Source organism: Suncus etruscus, chromosome 4, assembly GCF_024139225.1.
Source record: "Suncus etruscus isolate mSunEtr1 chromosome 4, mSunEtr1.pri.cur, whole genome shotgun sequence".
Lineage (NCBI taxonomy): Eukaryota > Metazoa > Chordata > Mammalia > Eulipotyphla > Soricidae > Suncus > Suncus etruscus.
The window spans coordinates 89101196-89113384 of record NC_064851.1 but is presented as its reverse complement, the minus strand read 5'-3'; positions in this window follow the sequence as shown (position 1 = coordinate 89113384).

Genomic DNA, 12189 nt, shown 5'->3' with positions numbered 1-12189 from the left:
CCAGCCACATCTTCACTGAGGCAAGAAGTCTTCAAGGAACCTGGTCAGCAAAAAAGGGCTTCATTCCCTTACAGCACAGGAGTTGAGCTCAGGTTCCAGAGAGAGAGCCCTCAGTTCCATGTGGATGCAGTGTAGGAGAGTAGTGTGTTGAGCACAGGGAGTTGGTGTCAAACTTTGTGCTATGGAAAACACCAGTCTTCTAGAAAGCTGTTAGCAAATCTACCAAACCTTTATTCCAAAAATGAATATTACCTTTACAAGCTATCTTTGCAAAAGGTCTCTCTTCCATGATTCTTTGGTTTATATATAGCCTGGTATAAAAGCTGTCCCAGCACCTGGAGGAAAGCCAGAGAAATTAGCACTTATTTTGCAACAAATAAGGCACAGGTAGAGGCAGAACTCAAATGGAGCTACTGATTAAGTGAGATGGCTTAACATTTTTAATATTTTAATCCAAAAAACTTATTAACCTCACATAGAACTTAACATTAGTCCTGGAGTTTCTAAGTCTGTTAGGCTAGAGAAATAGTGATCTTCTACAGGTTTCTTTAGAAGTTGCTGCTATATCATTAAATTGTTTTGAGGGGGACATGCAGCGCCTTTTCTGCTCTAGGTGTCACTAAAGAATGTTATTCTTCATGTAGTTTCAATTAGCCTAGAGATGCAACTTTCACCCATTAAAAGGAAATGTATCAGGGCCCGGAGAGATAGCACAGTGGCGTTTGCCTTGCAAGCAGCCGATCCAGGACCAAAGGTGGTTGGTTCGAATCCCGGTATCCCATATGGTCCCCCGTGCCTGCCAGGAGCTATTTCTGAGCAGACAGCCAGGAGTAACCCCTGAGCACCGCCGGGTGTGGCCCAAAAACAAAAAAAAAAAAAAAAAAAAAAACAAAAAACAAAAAAAGGAAATGTATCAGTCATATTAAAAAAAACTGAGGAAAAGAGAGAAACAGCTTGATTCATGTCTGATTTTCTTTGAGCTTTAAGAGATTAAAAGCAGTGCTAGAATGGGTATCAAGAGAACACTTGCTTTGCACCTGGCTAATATAGATTTGATCCCCAGCATCCCATATAGTTCTCCAAGCACCTCCAAGAGTGAATCCTGAGTGCAGAACCATTAGTAATCCCTGAGCACTTCCAGGTAGGGGCCAGAAAACAAACCAAAACAACATTAATAGGAAAACAAAAAAACTCCCACAAAACAGTCCTAGGTTAAAGGATGCTTTAGGGGGCAAACATACAGAGCTTGATAATACCATGAGATTTATACAGTTTAATTTTTTTAAATTAATATGCTTTTGTGAGGTCAGACATGGCTTTGCTAATGATTCAAGAGTGTGAAACCCAAATAGCTTCCAGTGTTTCAGATCTCAAGGCTGAGCTTAACCTCAAAAAGCAGAACCTCTTCAATGACTTTTCACTCTCATCTAGAAGGACAGTCATGCCTGATTATCAAGCCACACAAAAAGCTGTATGTTTCCAATTTGTGTTCAAAAATATATTCATTATTTGCAGCAAAATGAAGTAACTGTCATGGCAAAAATTTCAGGAACTGCCTTGTTTTACAGCAGACACAAATAGCTTGGGGTGAATGGGGAAACCAGAGCAATGTCCTCCTTGTTTTCTCTCTGGAAGCAGTACTCAAATCACCCTGCTACAGGACCCCACCCTCTGCAGGGGGGCTGCTTTCTGAGCCAGCTGAAACTACAAATTACCAATCTGGCTTGATTAATTACAAAGTGCTGTTTATACCTTGAAATATTTAAATATTTTTCAGATCTTTCCACAATTTTTTTCTTACTGTTATATTCTCTTCCTCTTCCTCTTCCTCTTCCTCTCTCTCTCTCTCTCTCTCTCTCTCTCTCTCTCTCACACACACACACACACACAATCTTCTCTCCCCCTTTCCCTCCTTTTTCTCTCTATTTCTCTCTCTTTCTCCACACACATACTTTTCCCCTTTTGCACTAGACTGTTTCCTTCAGCTTCTCTTCACCCAAGAAGCCCCAAGAGTTAATTTGTAGCAGAGATGGGGCATGGCTAGTAGGCAGAACTGGGACACGGAGGAGCCAGCAGGTTCTGCGAGTGCTGGGAGTGGGGACATCACATCTCAACAGTAGGGGATGAAGGGGATCCCGCAGCTGAGTCCCCCATCTACTTCTAGTGGCTTGAGCAGTGGGAGCTGAATGGACAGAACAGAGACTTCCTCCTGCAGTATTTTCATCCCAGTTAGAATGGCTCTTTGTAATTCCATGTGGAATCTGCCAACAAGAAAATAGACAATGAGACTTTGTACAGCTGCAGAAAGGAGCACATTCCCGACCTCTGCAAGGTTCACCTTTGGGATCTATAGTCTTTGGGGGCATTCCAAAGATCAGAGATGAGCTCCCCTCTACACACACCAGCTTAAAATAATTAATATGTCTAAAATGTCAGAGAAAAGAATATATCACTTATTGGAGGGGAGATTCGTGATGTGTTTGTGTGCTTGTGTGCATTTTCCTTTGAATATTTTCACATAGACTTTGTAGTAAAGGGAACTACAAATAGTTGTAGACTTAATGTCCTCTGCATAAGATGAGGATCTATTAGGATCATTATTTCAAATGTTATATTCTCTTTCTTCTTTAGAACACATTATGTCTTTTTAAAATTGAGCAAATATGATTGTTATACTTACATGTTTTAGGATCATGACTCAGAATTCTGTATTCCAGAATTCTGTTAATAAATATGGATACACAGAAAACCCACTTGGATAATATTCCCTAATTGTCCCTTGGTAATACAGAAATTCTGACAATGCCTATACCTCTTCACACACAGTCTAGCAGAATTCTCACTAGTCAGCAAGAATGAAGCATATGCTGCTGCCCTCAGGTCCCATGTTATGCAAATGCCTCTGATTTGCACATGCACAACAGATTGTTTCCTTGCCAACAGGGAAAAGCTGTATTTTAAGTTATTGTAGCAAAATTTTATTTTCAAATGTCAAATTTTATAAGATAGTAGTCTAATTTATATTTGACTCAGTTTCCTTCCTATTCAAAATCCAATCATCTGTAGATTTCTTGTTCACTTACAGATAATAGCAATGTTTAATAAGCTCAAAACCACTTTCAACTGTCTTTTTCCAAGAAATAATCAGACTAAAGAATTACAAAAAATAGGGCCTGGAGAGATAGCACAGCGCGTTTGCCTTGCAAGCAGCTGATCCAGGACCAAAGCAGGTTGGTTCAAATCCTGGTGTCCCATATGGTCCCCCGTGCCTGCCAGGAGCTATTTCTGAGCAGACAGCCAGGAGTAACCCCTGAGCAATGCCGGATGTGGCCCAAAAACCAAAAAAAAAAAAAAAGAATTACAAAAAATAGTTTGTCAGCTACCTCAAAGATGCATAGGAATTCCAGAAGGCCTGTTAGTGGTGGCATCTGTGGTTTTGGGTATGTCACCCTTCTAGGATTTCAGTCTGCAACTAAAGAGTTGACAAGGATTCCCAAATACCATTCATTGAATTGCAGATTAGTTTAATAAGACCAACCTTGAAGTTCCAGCTTAGGTCTGTGAGTGATTTAGACTTTTTTATGGGACCACATGAGTTTCATCAATATTAAAATGCAGAACATTTTGTGGATGAAATAAGGAGGTAAATGAGTACAAGTTCCACCCTAATTAGTCTACTAGACCAGAAAATACCAGTACCCATCATACCTTGCACTCTCCTAACTTTTAAGATGTGGAAAAGCTGAGGGAACAAAGGTGTACTTTATTTGCTCGGTTTGTCTTGTTGCTTTGTTTCCAAATATACCCTGTCTATAGGTTAATTAGTTGATGAGTATTTTTGAGATCAGCTGTTTGAGTAGGTCAAATCCATTTAGACATAAAAGCAAAGTGGGCAAAGAATTTGGTAAAGTTATAAAAGTCTTGTGAGCAGGACAACACATGTATATCAATCCAAAAGACTTTAAGATGACCATTGGAAAGCTAAATGACAGTTTTCAGGGTACAATTAACAAGATCCACATGAACTACTTCTGTTTCTGATGGATGGTCTTCATCACACTTGAACAAAGCTGATAAGCAGAAAAGACATAAAGAGGAAAATAGTGGTCATCTCCTTGACTTAAATGTCACAGAACAAGCTTGGCAGAGACACAGCAGTTTAATGAGTCTGTTATTGTTACACTTTTCCAGATCTACATCTCCCCAATTCCTTGGAGATTGGAGCATGAGGCTTCTACTTCAGAAATAAATACATTTGAATTATAGGCTCATATTCTTGATGAACATAGATGCAAATATCCTCAACAAAACACTAGCAAATAGAATCCAATCAAGAAGCTTATACACTATGATCAAGTAAGTTGCATTACAGGGATGCAAGGATGGCTTATCATATACAAGTAAATCAATATAATTCTACCATATCAACAAAAGAAAAACAAAACAAAATCCATGTGATCATATCATGAGTTGCTGAAAAAATGTTTGACAGCATCCAGCACCCATTAATTATAAAAACTCTCAACAAAATGGTAATTGAAGAAACTTTCCTCAATATTGTCAAAGCCATTTAGCACAAAATCATTTAAAGCATCCTACTCAATAAATAAAAACTAAAAGTCTTTCCACAAGGCACAAGGCAAGATTTCCCCCATTCACCAGTCCCATTCAATATAGTACGAGAAGCATTTGCCATTGCAATTAGGCAAGAAAAAAACATCAAGGGCATACACATAGGAAAGGAAGAAGTGAAGCTCTCATTGTTCACAGATGAGATGATACTTATCTAGAAAATCCTAAAGATGCTAATCAAAACGATAGACCTGGATAGTAAAGTGGCAGGCTACAAAGTTAATTCACAAAAGTTCATGGCTTTTCTATACACAATAATGAAAGAGAAGCAGAAAAATATATCTTAAAAAATCCCATTCAAACAACTTAGGCTCCAGGGAACTAGACACCGACCGTCCAGCTTTGACTCCTGGATCCCAGACATAGAAACGACAGAGTTCTCCACAACAGCTCCAGGAGCCCAATTCCCTCCAGGACATTCACAATGCTGTTCTGACGCCACCATGCACCAGTTCCAAATTGATAACCTGACAATGAGGAAATGGGAACAACTTGATCTAAGAGCAAGTTGTCCTTCCTCATCAGCCAATGATAAGACAAAATCAGAGAACATGTCACCCTTTGATCTGTGCAAAAGCCAAGATCGCTATATACAGACGACTGGTTGTTACAACCAGGTCTGGACAGTACACATCCTGGGACCAACAACAACAACAACAGCAACAAAAAGCTCTAGCCTAGCTTTTGGTCTAAGATTTGTTCAATAAACAAGATCTCCAATTCCAGAGGTCTGACTGAGACAACCGCATCTGAACAGGTCTTCTGGAAACATAACGAAAGACCTTATTCTGGGCTCCATCCAAGGAGCAACATAATGACCAAGACCACCAACTACAGAAGATGGATTAAAACGACACTGAAGAAGCATAACTGCTAGAACCACAAAGAAAGACTTCATCATAAGCTCCATTACTTGAGCTGCACAGTCACCAAGATCACTAGATACAGAGGTCTGATATTACCATCCAAGAGGAAGCAGAAGTCTTCCATACACCACGAAAGCACCAAGGGGAGAGTAAATGATCATGCAAGGAGTCTATAGTTAATCCCATGACAATATACTTCAGGGGTAGAGAAATCCTGTATCTCTTAGGCCAAGGGAATTCCCTCTACAATATCCCCAATAGTTACTGTGCCTATGCAGGGGGAAAAAGAAAAGGAAAATAAAAAACACAAAACAATCATTTTTCCACATATTTATTGATTGATCGATTTTTTTACTTTCTTTTGGTGTAGGGAGTGAAGTTGATGTCTCCAATATTATTTTATTTTATTTTATCTTATCTTTCTCTTTCTTTTTGCACTCCAGCATGATTTGATTTCAGAACCGAGACGATTGAGTGGTGCTTGTCCTTATTGCTGTAGTGCTCACTGGATATTTAATTTGATATTTCTTTCTGTATTGTTGTGGTGTTTCAATTACCTTTTTCACACCCTCTCTCAAACTGAGGTTGAAATTCTCTAGAAGGACTATGCACATTTTCAGTGCATTTGACTTCTCTTTTTTCTTTTCTTATTTTGTACCCTAATCTATTGCTTTTCTTTCCTTCAAACAAAACCACATAACTCGATTTATCTAGTTCCACCTCTTAAATAGAAGGGGAAACAAGGGAGGGTACCAGGACCAAACAGATATATGATCACTAATAGTAAGCTAGACAAAGAGGGGACCACCTACTCTAGCAGCCCGAGAGGTGATGGTGGGGGATATAGGTTGCAGAAAGGGACTGGGATGGGGGGGGAGGAAATATTTGGTGATGGGTATTCCCCTGATTCAATGTTAATATGTACCTAAGATACTACTGTGAAAGATATGTAAGCCATTATTATAAAAAAAAATTGTGTTTTAATCAGAAATGCTCTTTGACTTACATGTATTATTATATTATATTAATTATATTCTATGTTATGTTATGTTATGTTACTATATTATGTTATGCTAGTTCACCTCAATATGTTAATCAATTTTGTCTCTTGAATAAATTCTTACAATAACCCCCCCCAAAAAAAATCCCATTCATGGGGGCGGAGAGATAGCACAGTGGTAGGGCCTTTGCTTTGCATGCAGCCAATTCAGGACAGATGGTGGTTCGAATCCTAGCATCCCATATGATCCCCTAAGCCTGCCAGGGGCGATTTCTGAGCACAGAGCCAGAATTAACCCCTGAGTGCCACTGGGTGTAACCCCAAAATAAATCACATTTACAATTATGCCTCAAAAATCAAGTACCTTGGAGTCAACATAACTAAAGAGGTGAAAAAGATGTATAAAGAAAACTACAAAACACTGCTCATAGAAATAAAAGAAGACATAAGGAAATGGAGACATATAGCCTGCTCATGAATTGGGAGGATAAATATATTTAAAATGACAATGGCAATACTTCTAAAGCTTTGGACAGATTTAATGCATTCCATGTAAAAATTCTCTTTTTTTTTTTCAAAGAAGTGACCAGATGTTCTTGAAATTCGTATGAAGAAATAAATATCCATGAATAGCTAAAGCAATCTTTGGCCAAATAAAGATGAGAGGAATCACTTTCCTCAACTTCAAACTGTACTTCAAAGCAGTAATTATTAAAACAGTAATTATTAAAACTTGGATGTAATGGAACAAAGACAGATCCTCTGATCAATGGAATAGACTTAAATATTCAGAGATGGGCCCACATTTTATGAACAATTAATTTTTTGTAAAGAGAAAGCAAGAAATATAAAGTGGAGCAAAGAAATCCTCTTCAACAAGTGGTGCTGGAAAAACTGGTCAGCAACATGCAAAAAAGTGAACTGAGACCTTTATTTACACCATAAATAAAAATAAAATCAAAATAAATTAAACATCTTGATATCAGACCTGAAACTATAAGTTACATAGAGGAAAATGTAGGCAGAACACTCCATGACATTGAAGCTAAAGGCATCTTGAAGGATGAAGCACCCTTGCTAAGGAAGTGGAAGCAAAGGTAAACAAATGGGACTACATTAAACTGAGAAGCTTCTGTACTTCAAAGGAAATAGTGACTAAAATACAAAGGCCACCTACGGAATGGGAGAAACTTATTTAACCATAATACACATCATATAAGGGGTTAATACCTAGGATATACAAGGCACTGATTGACCTTTACAAGAAAATAACATCTATAGCCCCTGAGCGCTGCTGGGTGTGCCCAAAAAACAAAACTAAAAGAAAAGAAAAAAGAAAATAACACTAGTGCCATCTGATAATGGAAAGAAGAAATGAATAGACATTTCCTCAAAGAAGAAATACAGATGGCCAAAAGACACACAAAAAAATGCTCTACTTCACTAATCAGGGAGATACAAATGAAAACAGTGAAATGTCATCTCACACTACAGAGATGAGCACACATCAAAAAACAAAAAAACAACAACAACAACAACAAAAAAAACCAAGAACAATCAGTGCTGCGGTGGATGTGGGGAGAAAGAAACTCTCACTGTGGTGAGAATGCAGATTGATCTAGCCTTTTTGAAAAATAATATGGACATTCCTCAAAAAACTAGAAATTGAGCTTCTTTATGATCTTGCAATACCACTCCTAGGAATATACCCCAGGAACACAAAAACACAACACAAAAATGCCCTCTGCACTCCTATGTTCAGTGCAGCACTATCTACTATAGCCAGAATCTGGAAACAACCTAGGTGCCTGACAACAGACGATTCAATGGCTAAAGAAACAGTGGTATATCTACAGAATGGAATATAATGCAGCCATCAGGAAAAAGCAGTCTTGAAATTTACTTATACATGAATAAACATGGATACCACTATGCTGTGTTCAATTAGAGGGAAAAGGATAGAACCTCAGTAGAATTGAGGGTTAGGATGCAGCCCAGGGGTTGGAAGCTCACAGCAAAGAGCAGAGAGAGCATTTCAAGTAGAGAAGGGTTACTAGGACAGTGACTGATGGAATTGATCACTTTGGGCAAGAACTCAGTGCTGAAAAAGGAGAACGTGACATGCAAGGCATCCCTCCATGCCAACATTGTTTGTTCTTATTCTTTTTGATGTCTGCCATTCTCTGTGGTGTGAGATGATATCTCATTGTAGTTTTGATTTGAATTTCCCTGATAATTAATGATGTGAAATATTTTTTTCTGTGCCTTTTGGCTATCTGTATTTCTTCTTTGAGGAAGTGTCTGTTTATCTCTTCTCCCTATTTTTGGATGGGATTGGATTTTGTTTTCTTATTAAGCTCAACCAGTTCCTTTTATATATTAGATATTAACTTCTTATCAAATGGGTATTAAGTAAATAGTTTCTTTTATTCCATGGGCAATTTTTGTATACTAGTCATGATTTCTTTTGAAGTGCAGAAGCTTCTTAGTTTAATTTAGTCCCACCTGTTTATCTTTGCTTCTACTTGCATGGTCAGTGGTCTTTCATCCATGAAGATACCTTTACTTCAATGTCATAAAGAGCTCTGCCTATATTTTCCTCTATGTACCTTATGGTTTCAAGTATTTAATAAATTTTGATTTTACTTTTGTTCGTGGTGTTAAAGAGAGCCCTGAATTTTCTTTTTTGCATGTTGTTGATCAGTTTTTTCCAACATAACTTGTTGAAGAGGCTTTCCTTGCTTCATTTTATAGTTCTTTCTTTTATCAAAGATTAATAGCTCATCTACTTGAAGATCAGTCTCAGGATATTCAAGTCTATTCCATTGATCTAAAGGCCTGTCTTTTTTTTCAATATCTTGTTGTCCTAATGACTATTGCTTTATAGTACAGTTTGAAGTTGGGGAAAGTTACTCCTCTTACACTCAGTTTCTTTTCTTTTCTTCTCACTATACTCGGGTCCAGGGGTGTTTGAGACAACTGCCATTTAGACCATTGCATTTCTTCATTATTTAGTTATTCTAAATACCACAGAGAAGTGATATCATTCTGTATTTATCCTTCTTCTGGCTTACTTCATTTGACATAATATCTTCCAGTTTTATCCATGTAGCTGTAAATTGCATGACTGCATCATATGTATGTAGCATAAGCATGTAGTATGTAGAATTCCAATGTATATATGTACCACATCTTCATGATACACTCATCTGTTTTTGGACATCTAGGTTGATTCCAAGTCTTTACTATTGTACTGAGTGCTGCAATAAATAGCGATGTGCATACATACTTTTGGATGGATGTCTTCCTATCCTGGGGATAGATACCCAAAAGAGGAATGCTTTACTGAAAACACTACATACTGTTTTTGATAAAGGTTGGACCAGGCAACATCTGGTTGCTATTGATATCTTTTTTTTTTTTTTGGTGTGGGTGGGTGTTGGGCCAAACCCAGCAGCACTCAGGGGTTATTCATGGATCTGCACTCAGAAATTACTCCTGGCAGGCTCTAGGGTCCATATAAGATTCCTGGGATCAAACCTGGGTCTGCTGCATGCAAGGCAAAGGCCCTATCCACTGTGCTATTGTTCTGGTCCCTAGTATCTTTTCCATGCCTAATTGCAATGGTGAGTACTTCCAGTACTATATTTAATAGAAATGATGAGAGTGGACAGCCTTGTTTTGTGCCACATTTTAGAGAAAAGGTTTTAGTTTTTCCTGATTGAGTAAAATGTTTGCCATTGGCTTTGATTATTGAAACTGTTGAAGAAAGTTGCTTCAATTTCCATTTTGGGGGACCTTTTATCATAGATGGTGCTACATTTTGTCAAATGCTTTCTCTATATCTACTGATATGATCATGATTTATATTTTTCTTTTATTGATAAAGTGCGTGATGCTGCTTGACTTTATGTAAATCTTTCTTGCATACCTAGGATGAATCTTACTTCATCATATGTATGAACATCTTAATGAATTGTTGGATTTTATTTGCTAATATTTTGTTGAGGATATTTGTATCTGTGTTCAAGGATATTGACTTGTCATCCCCCCCCCCACTTTTTGTGACATCTTTGACTGCTTTTAGTATCAGGGTGCTGTTAAATTTATACAAACTATTTGGGAGTGTTTCTGTTTCTTCAATTTCCTGGGAGATCCTGAAAAGAATTGGCAGTGAGTCCTTTTTAAAAGTTTAAATAATTCACTAGTGAATCCATCTGAGCCTGGGCTTTTGTTTTTTAGGGAGCCTTTTGATTACCATTTCAATTTTCTCAATTGTATTGAGAAAATCAGGTATTCCAGATGATCTTGATTTAATCTTAGGAAGTTATAGGAGTCCAAGAATTTATTCATTCCTTAAAGTTTCTCTTGTTTTGTGGCATAAAAATTGTCAAAATAATCTATAATTTCTGTAAATCAAATATTTCCTTTACATTTTTGTAGTGTCTATTATGGCATATCTTTTTCCACTTCTGATTCAGTTTAGAACTCTCTATTTTTGAGTCTTGCTAATGGTTTATATATCTTGTTTATTTATTCAAAGAACCAACTCTTGCTTTCAGTGATCTTTTTGATTACTTCCTGGATTTTCATTTCATTATTTTTTGCTCTAAGTTCTTATTATTTCCTTCCTCTGGCCTTTTTCTGGCTTATTTTGTTGGGTTATTTTCCAATTTCTTAAGCTGTGCCATTAAGTTTTTATGTAGGCCCCTTTTTCCTTCCTGCTGAATTCCTGCAAAGCTATTAATTTTCTCCTTAATACCTGTGCTCTACTTCTTGATTCACATGGAAGAACACTAGAATGGAGTTGCACACATAATATAAAAGTGATGATTTGTGGGGCTGGAGCAGTGGCGCAAGTGCATGCGCCGACCTAGGATGGACCGCAGTTTGATCCCCCGGTGTTCCGTATAGTCCCCCAAGCCAAGAGCGATTTCTGAGCACATAGCCAGGAGTAACCCCTCAGCATCACTGGATGTGGCCAAAAAAAAAAAAAAGTGATGACTTGTATTTGCACTACCCTCTCTAAAATTTAGTGACTTAAACAAGAGAGAAATGGTTCCTCTGACTTAGTAATTCAAGTGGAAGTACATATGGGAGACTAAAAGCTCCAATGTCACAGGGAACATTATTTCTTCCTACTTTGAGTCTATTCATCTGAGGATCTTCTTCTGGTTATTGGTTTACTTGTACCACCTGTACCATATGTTACCCTGTTCCAGATAACTCATTTGCCTGCCTGCTGAATTTGTTACTTTTATTGATAATTTACATACCATGAGTCACACTCACTTAAAATACACTGCAGTATTTTTTTTAAATAAACTTACTGAATAATGTAACAATCACCACAATCCAGTCTTAGAACATTTCATCACCCCACAAAAAATCCTTTAGGTCCATTTACTACTCAGCTCCTTCCCAGCCTCAGCTCCAGGCAACCACTAAACCATTTTCTTCTATAAAATTACCTTCTTAGGACATGTTAAGCAAACAGAATCCCTTCCATCTCTGCTTGGCCTCTGAGATTCAGTGAGTAATTCTAGGTTCAATCTCAGTTCTGAGGATGTTGACCAGGCAGACATGTGTTCGCACAGCCAGGAAATGACAAAGCTCTGACTCAAGTCCAAGTCTTGTGATTGCAAATGCTTTCAACTGTTTTTTACTTTACTGAATACATTTTATTCATTG